This window comes from Onychomys torridus, chromosome 4 (assembly GCF_903995425.1).
Source record: "Onychomys torridus chromosome 4, mOncTor1.1, whole genome shotgun sequence".
NCBI classification, from domain to species: Eukaryota; Metazoa; Chordata; class Mammalia; order Rodentia; family Cricetidae; genus Onychomys; species Onychomys torridus.
In genome coordinates, this window is record NC_050446.1 from 18,786,120 (window position 1) to 18,807,860 (window position 21,741).

General features: G+C 35.1%; 1 protein-coding gene and 1 pseudogene across 7 annotated transcripts in view; one reads left to right on the top strand and one right to left on the bottom strand.

The window, feature by feature from the left end:
- Lrp1b (LDL receptor related protein 1B) overlaps positions 1-21,741 on the bottom strand; it is a 1,919,409-nt gene that overhangs the window by 521,775 nt on the left and 1,375,893 nt on the right. The window lies entirely within an intron of this gene.
- On the top strand, positions 1,045-1,156 carry LOC118583318 (annotated as a pseudogene).

Here is a 21,741-nt window from a genome sequence, read left to right on the forward strand (position 1 = left end):
TTCTGTATTGCATTTAACTAAGACAGTTGATATACACAAGACTTCCTAAAGTCTCCATGAAAGAACCTTCCATGCTGATGATGAGCATTACCTCAGGCCTTAGGGTTGTCTTTGTTCACCTTTTCTCCTGTTCTACATTCAGTTACTTTCCAAATACACTTATATTTAATCCAATTCATTTAAATCGTTGTTCTTTTTATTTTTCTTTCAAAATATAACCCTCATTCATTAACATCCAATTCCCATCTACACTGAAAGCCAAAGCCCCTATCTCTTACCTGGCATCTCCAGCAACTCCTAACAGGCTTTCACTTTGGCTCCTGAACTTTCCCTTGGAGAAGCCTTTTTCAATATAGTTGCACAAGTTTGAAAAGCAAGTAAGACTGAGCTTGCCTCATTTCCTTCACAGCTCCCATGTTCCATCTATACATAGTGAAAACTGAGTTCTTTACCATGACCTTCATGAACCACCCAAGGCCTCTGTACCTCTTCACCCTGATATCTTTCCACTCTTCTCCCTTGTCAATCATCTCTAGTAACACAGACTTTTCTGCTCTGGAGGCAAACTAATTCCTCTCCAGTTTCAGATTTTTATTATTACTTTTCTTTTAAGTCTGGAAATTTCTTTTGCTAGAATGTTCTTTCCACAGATCTGTTTTGAACTCAAATATCCCCCTCTTATTAAAACCTTCTTGACTATGCTATAAAAATATTTTTGTGGGGTTTGGGGTTTAGCTCAGTGGTAGAGCGTTTGCCTAGCAAGCACAAGGTCCTGGGTTGGATCCTCAGCTCTGGCAAAAAAAAAAAAAAAGCCGGGCGGTGGTGGCGCATGCCTTTAATCCCAGCACTTGGGAGGCAGAGCCAGGTGGCAGCTCTCTGTGAGTTTGAGGCCAGCCTGGGCTACCAAGTGAGTCCCAGGAAAGGCACAAAGCTACACAGAGAATCCCTGTCTTGAGAAAAAAAAAAATTTTTTTGCCATGTTCTATCTCTCCCATGGATTTTTTTCTTCTGTATAACACCTATTAATATTAAAGACATTTATTGATCATTTTCTGGTCTGTAAGTGTTAATGAGTGGTTATTCATGCTATTTCATGACATGTACTTTCCATAAAACTTGTTACAATGTTTGCACATAAATAACACTTTCATTGACTTGTTTATGTCTATCGTGGCTTACACTGCAATATTTCTTTAATGTTCAGAATTTTGTATTATTTCTGCTTTGTTCCCAGAAGCGAGGACAATGCCCAGCATGCACTAATCACACCGTAAACACTGGGTGAATCTAAGAGTGAATACAATACACTGTATAAAAACTGGTAGAGAGATCACACATATATCAGACATAAGGGAGTTTATATATGTGTTTAAGAAACACAAAGAGAAATGGTGAACAATATATAAGAATGTAAGATGAGTAATTTAAGCTATACAGACATCCACTAAGCAGGAACTTAAAGAAGAAAAATCACAATCTTCACAGTGTATTACTATTCACAGGCTTTGCAAGCTGTGAAGATGTACATTCTGTGTAACCATAAAGCACTCCTTCCTACATGTACTACCATTCATTGTACACATGTACCCATTATGTAACTGAACTGAAAATTGTATTTGTACCTCTTATAAATACAGTGAGGGGTTGGGGATTTAGCTCAGTGGTAGAGCACTTGCCTGGGTTCGATCCCCAGCTTAAAAAAAAAAAAAAGAAAGAAATACAATATGTTTTATGGTAAGGACTGTATTAATTAGTTTTGCCTTAAAAATCACATGTGCACAAACACAATATACATATGAGGATATCTATAACAGTGAACCCAAAGTCAGTTTTGCTAGATCCATTACTGAACAATCAGAAGAATCTTGGTTTCTTTCAGTGTTGAGCATATCAGCAACCTGATGATACCTTGAGAAGATATCATCTTCCTGTGCTTATCTGTGATATCTGTAAATATCTGTAAAATATTGATTATATAAACTATTTTAATAGTATGTGTTAAATTGAATCATGATAATTTTTATAAACTCTGAAGACACAAACTGTTTATAGAAGGAAATGAAGAATGTGAATAACATACTGCCTTTACCTTGTCATCAAACTAATCTTAAATTATGCAGTTCTTAAACATTAATTTCACCTTCATTCAATAGTTATTGACAGATAGCCCATGCTAAGATTTATTACAAATATAAGTATATAATACTGGAAAAACACAAGTAATATCCCTAAAATCATAGAATTTATTTAGTAGAATAAAATTTAAAAAATAGATTTTCCTATGTTTTTGGTTGTGAGCCCCAGGTAGATCTTAGAGTTTGAGGCCAGCCTGCTTTACGGAGAAAGTTCCAGGACATCCAGTGCTACACAGAGATATCCTGTCTTGGAAAAAAAATAACAAATAACAAATAATAAATAAATAAAAACTTTTCTTTAGTTTGATTTGTTAATAGTATGAAACAACTAATATAAAAAGAAAAAATGTATACTTGAGGGTACTAATAATTTCAGTGGCTTTCCTACTGATACAATTTTACAGTATATTTCTCTGGAAACCTCTCATGGATTAACATGTAGAGAGACTAGTAGACAGCTATAGTGAATTGTAATTAAGCTCAGAATAAAAGTTATGTATTTCTAGCCTACAGGAATGGCTCAGCAGTTCAGAGCAGTTGCTGCTCTTAGAGAGATCCGGAGTTCAATTCCCAGCACTCACACGTTGGCTCATAACCATCTATAATTGTTGTTCATGAGATCTAAAGTCCTCTTCAGGAGGGCAAATGTACATGTAGATAAAACACCCATATACACAAAGTACATAAAGTTATATATTGTCATAGTAATAATTGACAATGAAAGAAATTAAACATTTTTAATTGGAAAGAAAAATTTATTGAGTATTTCAGAACTGAAGGACTAAGGAAAAAATGTTTGTCTCTTAAAGTCTTTTAATCCTTAAGTATCTATTTTCTTAATACACATCAACATATATTTATTCACTATCTCGTTTAAATACTCTACTTCCTATGTTTTAGTATCAAGTTTCCTGGCACAAATGTACATGATTTTCTGTAGAATAAAATATATTTGGGAGGCCCCCAGGCAGGGGGATCAGGCTCAGTCCCTGGTGCATGAGGGGGCTTTTTTGAATCCTAGTGCCTAAGGTGTGAGACCTTGTGCAGCCTTGATGCAGGGGGGGAGGGGCTTGAACCTGCCTCAACTGAATGTACCAGGCTCTGCTGACTCTCCATGGGAGACCTTGACTTGGAGGAGGTGGGAATGGGGGAAGTTTTGGGGAGGAAGGCTGGGGGAAGGGAAGAAGGAGGAGGGTGGGATCTGTGGTTGGTATGTAAAATGAATAGAAAATTTCTTAATACTAAGAAAAATGTGTGAAAATACACAAAATACAATGCAATGAGGAATCACTTTTTGTCTCCTAATGAAATAGCCATCAATTCACTTGATGGAGATTTAAAAATAAGGAAGAACCCAACATCTTTTTTCTGATGATTTCTATGTCAGTATTTGGAGAATTCTTGAAGGACTTCATCTCTATATTCCCCTTTCCCGAATATATAAATATATGCATCCATATTTATATCCCACTAAGAATGTAAGATTGATCTTGTAATGTTAATGTCTTTTTCAATTGAACATAAGTGGAATGTAGTATCCAAAACTAAAGCATAAGTTTAGCTGTGATAAAGACCTTTTTTAAAATTGTGCTATAATTTCATTTTTTGTTTTTTGTTTTTAACTAGGTCAGTTTTCTGGAGTGACAATAGACAGCATATATGGCTTTTCCCAGAATCTTCTAACAGTGAAATTAAGCTACATTTCTCTTAAAAACATCTGACTATCCTATTAAATGTCAACTTATTAAATTTGATTATGGATCTTAAATGTTGACATTAAATAAAACTTGTTAATCAATGATACTACAAATTTGTAAGTTTTCTGTGTCTTTATTCTAGCTAGTGGTAAAATATGATGAGTTGCATTTGTAACATATCAGTGATGATCTATCTGAGGCAAATTGTTCATTTCATTTTACTGTGTCTTAGTGATTTTTATATACACTGATACATGTACATGTATCTTAAGACTATATATGAGTTTGAATACAGAAAGTACTGATGTGAGCATCACTCAAGTGGCTGCCAAAAGCCATGGACTTCTTTTGGATCTTAAGTAAGTAATATTTCCCTTTTCTATTGTATAGAAAATACTTTAACTCTAGTTCAACAAATATTTAAAACAATTTTCCTTTAAGTAATAAAATGCAATTCAGACTCCTGAGTTCATTTCTCCAGTTCATAGTGACTGGATACAACTGCTATTTTTATTCTTTCTGTTGCTTATATTTTACTTTTATAAGATTTTGTAAGGCCACAAATTATTTTCCTATTTTGATGATGGAAGTTTAGCTCAATTAAAGTCTATTATGAAGACTTGCAATAATATTTCCGTTCATGTCTTGGATTAAACACAACAGTCAATTCTGTGAAATGACACAGGTAGATACTATTAATCAATAAGGCTAATTTCAATGCATTCCTGTGTTATCTCCAAGTCTCTCATAATTAAAAATGTAGAAACTATATTGGCTATTTTCTCCACCATCTCTTTTATACATGGCTTATTCAATCATGAGGGCCTGTTAAGGTACTGAACAGACAAGACATTTTACAGAATCTCGTCTTCCTAAGAACTGATTCAACAGTTAGTAACCAGAAATGATAGTATTTCTTCTGACATAAGTGGCAAAAAAAAATGAATTTACATGTGGTACTATTAAACTAAGGTGCATTACTTCAGCTTTTTGCTCATTGAACATGGTGATGTGTTTCATAAGGACATTTGATTACGAGCATACCATGTACATGGTAGGTCTTTCCATCTCCTAGTTTCTTTTTTTTTCTTCACTATTTAGAAATTTTCACTATAAAATCTTTCAATTTCTTGGTTATATTTATTGAAAGGTATTTTTTGAGGAAAGTATAAATGGCTCACTCTCTGCTTTCTTTTCACAATATTTTGTTATAATTATTGAAAAGACCTTTTGATTCATATATATAAATTAGTTTTGTTGCTGAAAATGTTTGTCAGAATTGGGGACTTTCTAGTGATGTCTTTAGGGTCTTTTATGTGTAGTGTATCATCTGCAAATAAGGATATTTTGACTTCTATTTTGTTCTCTGTTATTTCCTTCACTTACTGCTCTAGGTAAAACTTTAAATACTACAATGAATAGGAGTAGATAAAGTTGGGACTACAGAGAAGACTGACTGGTTTATTTATGGAGACTTGAATTTGGACTGCATTAAGGAAAATAATCATAAATAAGTAATGATGGAACTTGGTGTCTTGGCAAAGCAGGTGTTGAATGTCCCTTCTCTTCAGCTTATTTGATTCCTAGGTCAGTAGCCATCAAATGATGTGGCCTCAGTCTCCAGGGTAGTCAGGCCAAAGCACACATAGCCATGATTGGCATTATATATATAATGCAGTCGATTGTAGCTATACACTTCTATCTTGGGACTATTTTTATTGTATCTCTTAGGATTTTGTGTTTTCATTTTTGTTTAGCTCTTGTAATATTTATATATCTTTTTGATCTTTTTGATAACTCTTCATCATTTAACAATGTGCTACTAAATTTCTATGAATCTGTGCATTTGTTGTCTTGTTATTGATTTTATTTTCACTCCCCTATGATCAGATAGAATACAAGCCATGGTTTCAATTTTTCTGTATTCCTTAAAACTTGCTTTGTGTCCTTTCATATGGTGCCTTGGCTGCCAAGAAGAGTGCTTATTATGCAGTGTTTGAGTAGAATGTTCTCTAAGTGTCTTTTATTCCATTTGATCTAACATGTCATTTATTTCATATGTTTCTCTGTTTATTTCTTGTCCAGATCATAACTTGCCTGGTGAGCATAAGGTATTGAAATCATTCACCACTATTGTATTGGAATCAGTCTATGATTTTATATCTAAATATTTTTATATTTATTCATTTTATAAAAAATATTACACCCATGTTCAGTGTGTATATGTTTAAAATTTTGTTTCCTGGTGATTAATTGTTGTATTAATCAGTATATACTGATTTTTTTCTTTACATTTTCTTATTGTTGTTTAACATCTTTTGCAGATGTTTGAATAATGGCACCTGCTTGCTTCCTAGTTCCATTTGCTTGGAATTCTTTTGCTCCAGGGTTCATGTAAAATAGGAGTTTATCTTTTCTGTTATGGTGTTCATCCTATTCATTAATCCAATATGCAGACTATTCCCATGTTTCTTTGCTGTCTTGAATCAACTGAGAAAAACCATTTCTGTCTTAAAATTCCTCCCAGAGCAGGCAGGATGGCTCAACAGGTAAAAGCACTTTCCACCAACCCTGGTGACTTAAGTTTGACCCCAGGACCTCATATGGTAGGAGAGAATGGACCCCCGGTGTTGTCCTCTGACCTCCATGTGATCCCTGTATTATATGTTCTTGCCCACCCTCCCCAAATAATAAATAAATAAATGCTAAAATTACCAAAAACATCCTTTTGGGATGATTCTAGTTTGTTTCATATGTATGACAATTAGAATAGATTCCTGCACATAGTTCCCAATGTACTAATTTGACAGAGGAAATCACGGAATTTCAAAATCTATTTGACATCAAGAGTATCAGTTTTCCCAAGTTATTAACTAAGGAATTTTTTACAAATTCTTTATATAGTGCTATTCTTTTGTAATGGGTTCCAATGATAATTTCTTAGAAATTTTTGCATATCTCTTTAAGAAACATGATCTAGATATGAAGCTAAAAGAATTATTTAAGGGCATCTCTATGCATAAGCATTGAAATCCACCATTTTGTTTAGCTGAATTTATAAACCCAATTCCTCAGTTTCTGTCTGTGGTTTCTTTTCTTTCTCATGTTTCTACAATGATTCCACAGTGTGAGTTCCCAAAGTGCATGCAAACTTGGGAAAAGTTGTAAGTATGTTCAGTTTCTTGATAAATTTCAGATTTTATTTCCACAAGAATTTTTATCTAAGGCAGTTAATATAATTTTTATTTATGAAGAAATTTATTACGAATTATTTTTATTTTTGTTGTTGGATTTTGACCAGTTTTGATTTGTTACATGTTTTAGCAGTTCATTGCCAATGGAGTTAAGATAAGCTCAAGGAAACTCAAGCTTCACAGAACCTGGTAGATACATTTTGATTATTGAGATCAGAAAAAGTATAATATCCACTGGCCTTTTGTCCTCTAGCCATGGACTTTCAGTCAGGCTTTAATTATTTTTCTAACACCTTCAGATGACCTTGTACCAGATAACTTCACTTTTGTAGTCAGAAATATGCACATTTTCAATAATTTGTCTTGTCATTTATTACCAGTGACCTTAAGAGACAAGCTAAGAAATATAATTGTTGCCACATTTATGAAGACTGCCTTAAGGCCCTAGAATTCATTAATTCTTCTGGCTTATCTAAGGTAACAGTTTGCAGCCTGTTTCTCTTTTTATGACATTGACAGATAAGACAGTCATTTCTAGCACAAGCCCCCATCTCCTACACTTTCAAAATCACATTTTCTACATAGTTTTAAGATAGAAAACTTTCTTATGCCATTTATATATTTTCCAATTATTATGATTCTTGGCTTAATCTTTTGTTTCTGTTCTATCCCATTTCCAACCTTGAAATCATCTTCTTGGCTTTAATCAATTTGGACATTACTACTAATCTGACACACACAGAATAATTCACATAAACATGAAATACACACTCAAATAGAATTCATGGATGAATGGGACAGGTAGGTTTATTAAAACATGAAAGTTAAAAAAATAAGGCTCTGGATTTTTATTCCATGAGATGATCTATCACACCCTCCACAAGATTCTCAGTGGTTCTGTCCTGTAGAGCCTAATTGAAACACCATAACTCTGGCTCCTCCCTCTTCTCTCTCCCACCTCTGCTTAATATTGCTTCTTCTTTCTGTTTACCCATTCCCACCAAAGATACCTTATTTCCACTTCAGTACCTAAGCTGCTTTTGTGTGATTTGAAAGTTCTCAGAATTAATTGTCAGGGAATTTATCAGAGCAATGACACAGCCACACCTCCAAGATTCTAACTCCTTTATCCAAAATTACTGCGCAGGTTAGACACTACTAGCAAACACACTATGGGAGTGAGCAGTAGCTGTCAACTTGACAAAACCTAGTGTCTCCTTGGAAGAAGGAATCTTAGTTGCAGACCTGCTTATGCTGCCCATGGCCATGTCTGTGAGTTTTCCTGATTGCTAATTGATGGATGAGGTCTCAGGCAACAGAAAGCAAGGTCATCCTCAGGCAAGTGGGCCCGAGCTAAATAAGAAAATAGGCTGAGTAAATACAGATTTGAGAAAAATGATAAAAGTTAGCATGAAAATCTTAGACAATACAAAAAAAGTTAAAATTCTGGTTTTATATTCATGTTCTTCAACCTTTAAAATTTCCTCCATGTGTATGAATATATATATATCATAACATTAAGATATTAATCCAATAGACACATTGAATAATTTCTTAATACATAAATGAATAAATATAGGTTAAGTGAAATGCATTTGTTTTGGTAGTAAGTTATGCAACAAACAAGAAAAGTTTAGTAAAACTACTACAACTACCACATGGGAAGTATTTCACAATGAAACAAAGTTGATAGAAAAGGACCATCTTTTGTGGTCAAATTCTTTTGAAGGTTGTCACTAGAAGACCCCCTCCAAGTTCTCAGATTAAGCTATGCTGTGCCTTCCTGCTCTGAGTGCTGATGTTTCTCTACACTCTCACCTGTCATTGGCAATGCCACTCATCATGGCCTGCAGTGAGACAGCTGGAACAGACAAAAGTATGGAAGACTTATGAAGCAAAGAGCATCACTTCACTAGCCAAGGAAGGTTTCCTTTGGGCTGATTTTTGAAGACTGAGCAGCAACTGCTTTAGAAGAGAAGAGCAGTTCACTAAAACCTAGAGGTGATGAAGAGCCAGTGCATAAAATGCAATGGTTTCAGAGTCAACATGATGGGCACCCACCTCTTTTTACAGCCAAGCCACAAGATACCCAATGCCTGGGCTCAGGTAGGAGTGAAATTGTACTTCATATTCTTATGAACTTCTAAAAAGCATCACATCAAGCATGGGTTCTTAATTTAATAAAGACCCAGGTTCTTAATATTCCTTATACAAAGGGATTCAATAAAAAACTACTAACAAATTCCATTTGTTTCTTTCATCTTGCGAAAGGCAAATCAATAAAAAACACTAATGGGCAATTATCTAACAGCAACAAATCACTAAGTACTCCATCATTGTGAGTAAATAAAGTCTGCAGACTTCAGAGGTTTTAGATATCTCCATCTCATTAATGTACGTTGCAGTAAAAACTCAGATAGGACACCTTCTCTTCCAGTTTATTAGTTTATCACAAAGGAAACATAAGCCTGCCTGGTTTTTGTGTTCATTATAGAATTCGCATTAAAAGTATTTAATACAAAAAGCTTAACATTTCCTCTCAAAGGAAGGAAGGAAGTGTTTCCTATCTTCTGAAGTCACCATTGATTTGGGTTTCCACTATCTTTTTACTGTTTCTGCATGCATGAAGTCAGTTCACAGATGCCATGTGACTCCTTCAACATTCAGGGAGCTCTTGAGAACACAAGCATCTGTCTACCACTCCCCTTCTTCAATTCAGAAATGAAACAAAAGCCACTCCAAGCAGAAATCACTTTAATGTGTTCCAGTGCAGCATTCCAACAGGAAGATGTCAAACTGAGATAGCATTTAATACCTATCAGAAACTCCAAAGAAAGAATCAGTCCTTTCCATAAAACTGAGACCTCCCCTTTTTCTATAGGAAAACATCAGAAATCTTATTTCTTAACCATTGGGCTGTTATGTGATAACTATAGTTCCTGAATCAGACAGATATCATTAATACACTATAAATTTAAATAATAATTTTCTTAGCAAATATGTCTGAATGTTTTGTATCATCACTCCAAGTGGAAAAAACAATCCTTAATCAAGGAGTTAATCGGTAAGAACAAAAGACTAAACAAGGTAGTGAGTTCTCATATGTTTTTAATCACTTCTTTTATTTTTGACATTATAATATAATTACATAATTTATTCCCTTTCTTTTCCTCCCTCCAACTCCACCAATATTACCCTTCCTTGCCATCTTTCATATTCATTTCATTTCATATCCATTTCCTTTATTAACTGTTGATATATATATATATATATATATATATATAAATACAACCTACACAGCCTACACAACATTACTTGTATGTATGTTCTTAGGGCTGACCTTTTGATATCAGAAAATTCTAATGTGTTTTTTGTTTTGTTTTGTTGTTGTTTTTGTTTTTCAAGACAGGGTTTCTCTGTAGCTTTGGAGGCTATCCTGGAATTCGCTTTGTAGACCAGGCTGGCCTCTAACTCACAGAGATCCACCTGCCTCTGCCTCCTGAGTGCTGAGATTACAGGTGTGCACCACCACGGCCCGGCTAAATTCTAATGTTTTAAGTACTGTCTACTGTATCATGGTCAAGCCACTTAATCATTCTCTGTTATGTAAATTTGGAAGAACAAATTGAGGATGAAATAAGTTGGTCTTGGTTAAAGCCTTTAGGGCTTGTAATATGGCTCATTGGATCAAGGAACTTGTCACCCATCAAGCTTGATGAACTGAGTTATATCTCTCGGACCAACATGTTGTAAAGAGAAAATGACTTCTAAAAGTTGTCTTCTGATCCCTACACACATGCTGTGGCATCTCTCCCAAACCCACAAAATAAGTGGGTTTTAAGTATTAAAACACTTAATATTGAGCACACATCAAGAATAATAATATGTCCACTACTATATATAAAATACAAAGTACAAGTAAAATTGCATGTGTGCATGAATATGATCAGAGCACAGTGTCCTGATTTGCTTTCTCTTGCTGCTATAAAACAGAGTAGTCAAAAGTAAATTGAGGAAGACAGGGTTTATTTGGCTTATATTTCCTGATCACAGCCTGTCATTCACAGAAGCCAAGTCAGGAACTCAAGGTAGGAACCTGGAGTCGGGAACTGAAGCAGAAACTAGAGAGGAAAACTACTTATTAGCTTGCTCAGCCAGCGTTTTTTACCACCCAGGACTACCTGCAATGGGTAGCACCATGCTCAGTGGGCGGGGTCCTTTCAAATACATCACTAATCAAGAAAATGCCCCACAGACTTCCTACAGGCCATTCTGATGGAGGTGTTTTCCATTAAATTTCATCATGCCAGATAGCCTCTGGTTTGTGTCAAGTTGACAAAACACTAACCAGCATATTCATTGTAAAGATTTATAAAATAACTAAATATACATTTAATGATTTTTAAGTAAAAATGTAAAATACACATTTTGAAATTTTGTTGCTAAAAAAGAATTTATTCTTAACCTCTTCCAAAGGAAAAATAATTCTTAAACATAGTTGAGCATCTATTACTTCCACTATGTATGAATTTCCATAACAAAAGTTAACACTCACTGGGTTGTCAATTGAGATCTCATATTCTTAAAAAATAAAAGTTATCCTGTTAAGAATTATGATGCTCACAGAAAATTTGCTGCAAAAATAACATGAAATTTTCCATGTAAGACCCTTTCCATTTTTTAATAAGTAAAAGTTCTTAATAGCCAGACTGTACCCAAGCATTCAGGAGACAAAGGCATGAGAATTACTAGTTCAAGCCTGGGATACATAAGAAGATTTAAAACCAAACCAATACTTCTTATTAATACCACTAAAGAGTCAATAAGAATTGTTTTTCTCACATCTCATCTCCCTCATCATGGCCTGTCTGTATTCCTCAAACTCAGCAGAGTGATATAGGAGGATCACAAATTCAAGATTTGTGGAGCCACATCCTGAGACATTGTTACAATAAAATTAAATAAAGATAAGTATAACATTTGTATGTGATACACACACACACACACACACACACACACACACACACACACAGATTCTGTATTGTAATTTTTTTCTTTTCTATTCTGTGGAATTGGAAATTCAAAGCTAGGACATATTAGCCAACTGTTCCACCAGAGCTACAGCACCAGACCAGTATGGTAATTTTCTAATTTGACTTTACTGTCACCACATTTCAGACAAGTATATAACCCACTACAGGGGCCAGTGAGATGGTTCAGTAGGCAAGCTACTTGCCTTATAAACCAAAAGACCTGAGTTCGATCCCTGGAACCCACATAAAAGTAGAAGAAGGGAGCCAATTCCACAAAAGTGACCTTTGACTTCCTCACACACCTTGGCATAGGCATACACATACACATACACACAATAACAAATGCATTTTAATCAACTCACAGTATGAAAATGTGTTATGCCTGTACTTTAATCACAAAATTATTTTATTCTTGGGCATATTCATGTTAAATTTTTAAAGCAGTACAAATTGGTATTTATATAGACAACTATGTATATTGTAGAAAATACAAAAAAAATGAGCAACAAATATTCAGTCTTCTCAGAAAATTAGCAATCTTTTAGAGTTATTGTCAGCCATATACATATCATGTCATTTTATAGTAATCTGCAGCTGTTTCCCATCCCTTTGTTAGTACCCAGAAGGGATGCTCCATGAATTTTTCATAGTTAACTAATTAGAAGCCAGTAGAATGTTTTGAACCATATACATAGAAAAGTCTTATAAATAAATGATCAAGCATATCCTCATTCTGTCATTTAAAAAAAAAAAAAAAGGTTCACATTCAACATGTCAAAAGACAAATCTGCCTGGGCTTTTCCCAATTCTATTCAGTTACCTGTTCTTGCTGAGTTGGTGGGAGAAGCAGGCTCCCTACAGCCAGAACTAGTGACCTATGGATGACCTTTGAGTGTTTCTGCATTGTTATTCACCTAACTATGGCGTTTCATCAATCACCAAGTCCTGAGTGCTTTAATTCCTTTAGATATGTTCAAAATAATCCACAAAACCACTGTGTTCCTTCAATCATTATTAATTAAATTTTGAAAGATTGTAATAAACACCAAAAAAGAAAAAACAAAAAACAATCTCGTTTTGTTATTCTGCTTTTCTCAATGTCATTCGCTCACAGCTGACATAGTTAAATAGTTAAAATTCAAATAAGATCCCATCCTGCTTATTTTTTTTTTTTAAGTCAAATTGTCTCAAGCCAATATGGGAAAAAGGAACATTAGTTGAGAAAATGCCCCTATCAGATTAGCCTGTGGGCAAATCTGTATGGCATATTCTTGATTGGTGATTGATGTGGAAAGACCTAGCCAGCTAGGGTACTACCAACTCTGAATCGGTGGGCCTGCATGCAATAAGAAAACAGGCTGAGCAAGTCCAACAAGCAGCATGCCTCTGTGGTCTCTGCTTCAGCTCCATTCTCTAGTCCCACCCTGAGTTCCCACCTTGGCTTCTCCTGAGGATGGACCATAATCTGTAAATCAAATGAACCCTGCATTCCCAAACCCACGCTGCTTTTAGAAGTCCTGGTATTGTATACCACAGCAATAGAAACCACATGACAAACCTTTTCCTTAGTTTTCTTTATTTCTTGGGTTCTATATCACCTTAGGATGAAGACCAGGCCCTCTATTAGGCCAGTGACTTATGGTCAAGAGCAGAAGCTGTGTTGAGTTAGATGGTTTGTATCCTTATCCTCAATAACTGTTTCAATATATTATATATTTTCAGATAAATGACATATGCATGCATAATCTCAAAAACAAAGAAAAATACTTATATATTTATATATATATTTGTAATCTACAAAAATCTTAAATACAAGAGTTGAAATTTTCATGTGTTTTATTCAGTTCCCAGAGATGTTTCCCTCTTAGAAAAGCTAGTCTTACATTTTGCTGTGAGATTTTGTCTCCTAGAAATGTCAGAGAAATTACAGCCATGAAGTCTTGCCAACATAGTTGCCTAAATAAGACCTAAAGATTGATGACATCAATAGACACAGTAATGTGGACCAGGGGAGGCTCACAGGTCCTAAACTGTAGATAAAGAACCATAGGCAACTAAGCAACACTGAGGACAGAACAGGAGAAATTAACCCCAGGGATGAGCACATCAATTACTTATCCATTAACAAGTGGTCAGGCCTGAAACTACACATGCAAGTAACATATAGACTAAGTAGGATTTATTTACATATTTACGTATGTATATGTATATATATATATATATATATATATATGTGTGTGTGTGTGTGTGTGTGTGTGTGTGTGTGTGTGTGTACTATGTATGTATGTAACAATAATTAAAGAAAAAAAAAAGGTCATAAATTTGATAACAAGACTAGGTGGGTATATAAAAAATGTTAAGGGGGGTGACCAGGAAAGGAAAAATTATGTAATTGTATTAAAATCACAAAAATATATAAAAATGAAAGAACAAAAGAGAGAAAACTGTGTTAGACCCTATGCACTTCTCTGTTTTTGCCTCACATACTTCCTGTCACAGGCTCAGTTTTGATGGCATCACCATGTTTGAAGCTCATCTCAGTCTGTACAGATAATGCACCATTCCCACCAGAAGACTACTCTTTCTGCTATTTATTCCATATTTCTTTACATAGAAAAGCTATTATCATCATCATTATCATACATCATTATTAATTTGGGTTTTCTTGTATATTTATGTGGATTGTAGATATGCATGTTCTTAGAATCTAGAGGAAGATGTCAGGTGGGCATCCTGCTCCATTATGCTCTGCCTTATTATTTTGAGACAAGAGTCTACCACTGAACCTAGAGCTAGGCTGGTTTCCAGAAAATCAGAGAAATCTTCCTGACTCTACCCCCTAGCCCTAACATTGGAGTGTAAGGTGTACATGGCCTGTCTGGCTTTTTATCACCCGTCAGGCCTGACACTTGACTTGTAGATGTATGTGGCCTCCCTGACTTTTTAACATAGGTGCTGGGAATTTGTCCCCAGGACTTCCTGCTTGTGCAGCAAACACTCTTTTCACTGAGCCACCTCCCATCCCCTTTTATTTGATTATATATATAAAATGAACACACATATATATTCATACATAATTATAAATGTAAAGGCATGTATGACATTATGTACATGGAGGTCAGAAGACTCTGGGTGTGGTAGCTTTCCTTCAGCTTTGTTTGAGACAGGTTCTTTTGTTGATTTTCTGCTGTGCCTTCCAAGCTAGCTCGTCTATGAAGTTTGAGGATTATTTTATCATCATGTAACTTCTCTTTGTAGGAATGTTCAGTTTCTTGATATACCTGTGGCTTTCATGTTGGTCCTGTGTGTTTAGTCTCAGGTCCCCATTTGCACTGCATACATATTTACAAATTAGATATCTCTCAAGAACTTCCAGTACATTTTTTTTCTTAAGACAGTACCTCAAACTGTAGTCCAGGTTATCCTGCTCTTTATTATATAGACCAAATTGACCTGAAACCCACAGGGACCTAAAATTATTAATTAGTATTCAGAAATAAATGCTCCCTCAGGAAGCTTCTAGACTTCCTCGATCTATGTCATGTACTTGCTGTTGCTTACATAGTGATTTATATTAATGTCTGTGGTGTTAATATAGATTATTTTGTAGTTTACTTTTAGAGAGCTGGCACCTTCCTCTCTAGTGGAGTAGATTCAGTTTTCATTCATTACAGATTTATATTTATTTTTAGCTTTCCATAATGATTGAATAAACACTAATATTCAGTTAAGTTTCATAGATAGAATTAAATATATTATTGATAGTTACATGTAGAATATTCTCTAGAGAATAATATAAAACATCTGATGAACATATAAACAATTACATTACATAGTAATGTTTTAGCTGATTACCTATTTGCAATAGAGCTGGGAGGTTTTTGGAAAACTACACATATTTCTTCTTATGATCACTATTAATATCAGGTAGTAGGCTATGATAATAATTTCATTTTATAATGGATTTAATTATTTATGCAATCTTTGTTTAGTGAGCACAATATGACTCTGCATAACTCATGCGCAAAAAGCAAAGCAAATTTTCAAATTCCAAAATTCATAAAAATGTAGCAATCATAGACAAAAGGATACTTAATGTATTTTGTCCATATTATTTAGCCTATTTGCATGAGATCATAGGATATCCTAATATGCTATGCTTGAAATAAATGAGAAAATTTGGTCATGAAATGAAAATGATGAAAGGCACATGAAAGATTCATGAACTGTCTTTCCTTCTCTTTTTCTCTATTCTTATGGTCAAAAGTTTCTATGGTCAAAGTGTTAAAATACTACCCTAGATGGAAAAGAAGTCTCCCTTTAACAACCATGCCAAAAAAGATGTAGAAACTTTACTGTTTATAACATTTATTTATTTACGTGTTTGTATTATATATAATGTTATTTACTTGAAAGGCATTCACCATCCTGTTCGTGCAGGAAATCCAGATAACCCAATTATTTAGCAAATATTTAACTTGAACTATACTCTATTAGAAGCAGACTTTCCATTCTAGAGGTAGAAAAATGAAGTAGAAAAAGAAAAGAAAGCAATTTAAAGAAAATAAAGTGTTCATATGAGTTAGGATCTGCAAGATATAAATGAGAATTAATCATATTTTTGTCTCATCATAATAAAGAACAGGGCTCCTAAAATGCTAAGTTTCAAAGCATCTCAGTCAAAGGATATATTTCATCTCTGTAGACCATAGTTGTGCTGATGAGAAATTAAAGATTATAAGGCATGAGAAAATTAATTAGGATAAAATGGAAAAAAATCATATCAAAATATCCCCATAACGGTTGGCAGTATCAAGTAAATGAGATAAAGTAAGTTATAGTTGTTTTTCTAAATTTGGAAGATTTAAAAACATGCATCTCTCTGGAGACTTAAAAAACAAAATTCTTTAAGAAACACAATGAATACAAATGAAGTACTTTAAGTTTATACCATAAATGCCTTAAGAAGGGTAGATGAAGGACAAAGTTTTATTCTGAAGCATCTAATTTGAAATGTTTTCAATTACGAAAGTAGAGGTGCAAGAATTCTCTGTGTCAGCCTGTGTGCACATCCTTTCCTCCCGTATAACCTATAGAGCTGCAAGGCACTTAGATCTTAAAAGAAAGGTAGTAGCAATACTAGTTGGAGAGGAGTCTACAAAATAAAGGTCTGGTGCTTCAGGAAATTAACACATGGCTGAGCAGACCTGCCAACAACCTCAGATTTCAGCTGAAGGAAACATGCTACCAAGAACATTTTCCTGAACACAGCATATCATAGGAAGGCTCCCTGCAATCTGAAATGCATGCCTTAGTTTGTGAGTATGCATGTGTATTGCCTCCAAATTATCAAACTTGTAAAGGCTAATGATAAAGTCATAAAGTCACATAATGAGAGCTTTGTTTATTAGAAATTTCAGGGTTATTTGTAACAGCTAAAACTAGAAAATAAAAAAGAAGGAAAATAGACAACAATGGAAGATGGCGAAACAGTCTGATACACCAAACTGTGGTCACTCAACACTAGAAAGTTTAAGTTACCAAAACATGCAGCATAATGTAAGTCACAAGCATTATTCCAAGGTAAAAAAGTCAGATGAAAGAACATGTATTGTATAATTCCAACTTTTATTAAATTATGAAAAAAGAAAAACTAATGTTCTTAAAAATCAGACAATTCAATGTTATGAGACTAGGTATTAACTGGGTAGGACAAAAAGAAAATTTGATAACATGATGGATTATTTTATATCTTTTTACCTGTTTACCAAAATTGAATGAAAGATGTCCTTACTATTTAAGGACTATACCGTAGATAATTATAAGCCAAGGCAAAATAATTTTATAAAATAGAGCAAATTCTTACAAAATTCTGTGTGCGAATTTTTAGTGGGATAATCTAATCTTATTCTGAAATAAGTGCCTTGTGAACAGACATCCTAAGACTACATTTATCTAATGTCCAGGTAATCACAAAATAGAGGACAACCCATAAGAGGATAAACCACAATACCTAGTACAGAAGTTTAGTACCAATTGAGTATAACAAATCAATGGAAATTAAATCCTTTTAAGCAATTGCTCATTTGAGGGGAACATTTTTAGCATTGTAGAAAAGAATATAAATCACACTTGAATTCCACTTGCTAGGAAAACAAATGTAGAGAAGGAATTTAAAAACACACGAGGATAATTATAAGTTAAAAAGAACAGTCAAATAGAAAGGGGGTAGCTGTTCCCATGATGTCCATGCCACTACTGCACCAGTGGGGCATGTCTTGCCAGGCCAGTGTTATTGTAGCCCATAGCATTCACAGCTGGGTAAGACTACTATTGTTTACATCCTCCAGTGGCATGCATAGCAAATTCTAGCACTAAACAGTATGGATGATTCCTATAAGTCAGTACCAACTTAATATCTTTATGTTCTCAAGTATGTGGTGTCTTCAGCAATAGAGTCCTGTCAAGTTCTAGTGTGTAACCAATAGCATCGACAGTATTCTTTAATGGTGGTGGTGTATGGAATATCATTGGCCAACAACTCCAAAACAGGTAACTAATCCGTGATGATAGTTTTTTTTGTTAGTCTATGGTGTTGAGTAGGGATATTGTTTTCCTATTATAGTATAGGGTAACTGCATTTTAACTGTTTTATATATGTTTCTTTGTAAGTATATATAGTATATATACATGTATATGCACATATCATATACATATGCATATACATATATACATACATACATATACATATACATATACATATATATATATATATATATATATATATGTGTGTGTGTGTGTGTGTGTGTGTGTGTGTGTGCAATGAAGCCTCTGCAGTAGTAAGTAACTCATACCTGGCAGCACTGTTGGGCCACAAGAAACTATCATCAGACAGATCACAAGGGCTAGGTGAGAACCCACAACTATTATAATACTAAATGGACATAGTACTAAGCTGGCTCCTAGTGACTTATTGTTATACTTATAGATTTGTTTATTTCTCAATATTCATCAGAAAAACTTCTAGTAGATGGTTATTAACACAGAGATCTACCCTTGGCCAAGATGCAGAGAATAAGAGATTGCTGAATAGTCAGCCCTCAATTGAACATCTATACTTTACCCTCTCTTCCAAAGGCTCAGTGATCATTTTGAAACAAGATGCAGAAAGACTATAAACTCCATAGTTGAGAGATGACTGTAAGGAACAATGTCTTTTGCACAGAAAAGAACATTTTTCCATACAATGCACAGCAGCAATGATAGCATGCATAAGCTCCAAACAAACTCAAACCAGACCAAACCCAATCATGAAGAGTGTAGCTGTTGGCAACTGATTGATGTTGGGCGAAGTCAGTTTCCCTTAGGAGTGCTACCACTGGTAGGCCAACAACACTCAAGTCGAAGGTCACTCATATCTATGAATACACAGACAACACAAACTGAACTAGATAGATGAAGAAACAAAAGAGTTGGAGGGAGGCACATATAGTCAAAACCCATTGTACAGAATTCTCGAGGGACAAATAAAGATTAAAAAAAGAAAATACCTTTTAGGAAAACATTCAGGAATTGTTATAAGGGTCTAGAAAGGGGAATGATTCGACATAACTAAGCTTAGCAAAAACTTAGTGTGCATTTCCCACTGTTTATGAGAACTTGACAGAGAAGAGGAGGAGTTAGAAGAGCATCAACAGCCATGACAGCTAGGATAAGCATCTTCCCTAGATGGTCTAGAGCTCCTCTAGTTAAGCAATGAAAGTCAAGGACCAAGTAAATCACTCCAAGATCCTTAAGTTTAGGTTGTACAATTGACAGGCTGGGCTCTTCTCAGTTTGGGTAAAATTTTATTGAAACTATATCAAAGCTTAAGATGTTTCCTAGTTGAATTGTCTCCTTTTGCTCCACCTTTCAAATAGATCAGATCTGAACCTTAGTGTGGTGATGCCACACATTTGCTCCTATGGGATTTTGCTTAGTAAATTCTTCTACACCTAATAATAGTTGACTCTCAAAAGACCAAACTAGCACATAAGATGGTTTGAATGTCCTGAAAAAATTGAATATTAAATGAGGTCCCTGGTTTGCTTGCTGCCAAACTATAGGAAGCAAATAATATAGTAAGTGATGGTTTATGATGCCAAGAGCATACCAAACACATCAAATTCATTTGCTAAGGATCTTATTCTAAGTGATTTGACCTTGTTGAAGGGAAAACATTCTACTGAGTGTGGTGTACATTTAGAAATAAAAAAGAAATAATTCCTATAAAAGCAACATGACTGTGGCATTAGTGCTGTACTCTACAGCAGGGATAAAGAAAACCTGACAGCTGCTAACAGGTAGTTAAGACTAAATGAGAGAGCCAAATTGGACAGATTACAAAGATGCCTTTGTCCTCTGCAATGGGGGGAAGACAATGCTGTGCAGCAAGCTGAAGCACTAATGGTTGGTATTCTGCAGCTTCAGAGATATTAAAATGCTCAGGCAAGACATGTATGTGATTCAAAATCCCAAATTGGGAAGACCTCAGCCTCCAAAATATGAGTGTGTGTTTCGGGGTATAGAGATATATATCTGATAGGGGATTTGCACCTAGCTTGAACTATCAGGAATGCAAGATGATTCATTTTTCTCAACAAAATCTAAGACTTGATTTGTGCTGAAGAATATATTGTAGAAATGTTTTTATGCCTCCCTTAGCTACACACACTTCTTATTGGGCTACTTGGCCAATGGTTAAATCCCAGAATAGTCTATTTGAAGAATTACTGAAGATCAAAAGGGGTAGAAAGAACATACCAAAACATCCAGAATAGACAGATAGATGACCAAATCAAGGAAAGAATATACTTCTGGAATTGGATGTGGAAGGTGGTTTGACCAGGGCTGTTGGAATACACAGTTATGTAAAGCATTCCTTTACACAATGAGATTAACACTCAAGAAAGACCACATAAAATATCCATGCCAAGATTTGAGTGAAAGAAAGCTTAGAGGAGCAGGAGATCCCAGCTGGATCAAGAACAGAAAGGGAGAAAAAGGAATAACAGACCATGATAAATGAAGACCATATGAGAACAGGAATAGGCAGAGTACTAGAGAGGTCCCCAGAAATCCACAATGATATATCCTCTGTAGACTGCTGGCAATGGTCGAGAGAAAGCCTGATCTGACCTAGTCTGGTGATCAGATGACTAAACACCCTAACAGTTGTCTTGGAACTCTCATCCAATAACTGATGGAAGTGGATGCAGAGATCCTCAGCCAGGCCCCAGGTGGAGCTCCAGGTGTCCAACTTTGGAGAAAGAGGAGGGACTGCAAGAGTGTGAATTGTTGAATCCAAGATTGCAAAAATCACAGGGACAAATAGCCAATTGAATGGAAGCACATGAATTATGAACCAATGGCTGTGGAGACCCCAGCTAGATCAGGCCTTCTGAATAAGTGAGACAATTGAATAGCTTGATCTGTTTGGGAGGCACCCAGTCTGTGGGACTGGGACCTGTCCTTAGTGCATGAGCTGGCTGTTTGAAACCTTGGGCTTACACAGGGACACATGCTCAGCCTGGAAGGAGGGGACAGCACCTGCCTATACTGAGCCCACCAGGTTTAAATGCATCCCCAGGGGTGTCTTGGGCCTGGAGGAGAGGGGAATGGAGGGTAGGGGCTGGGGGGGGGT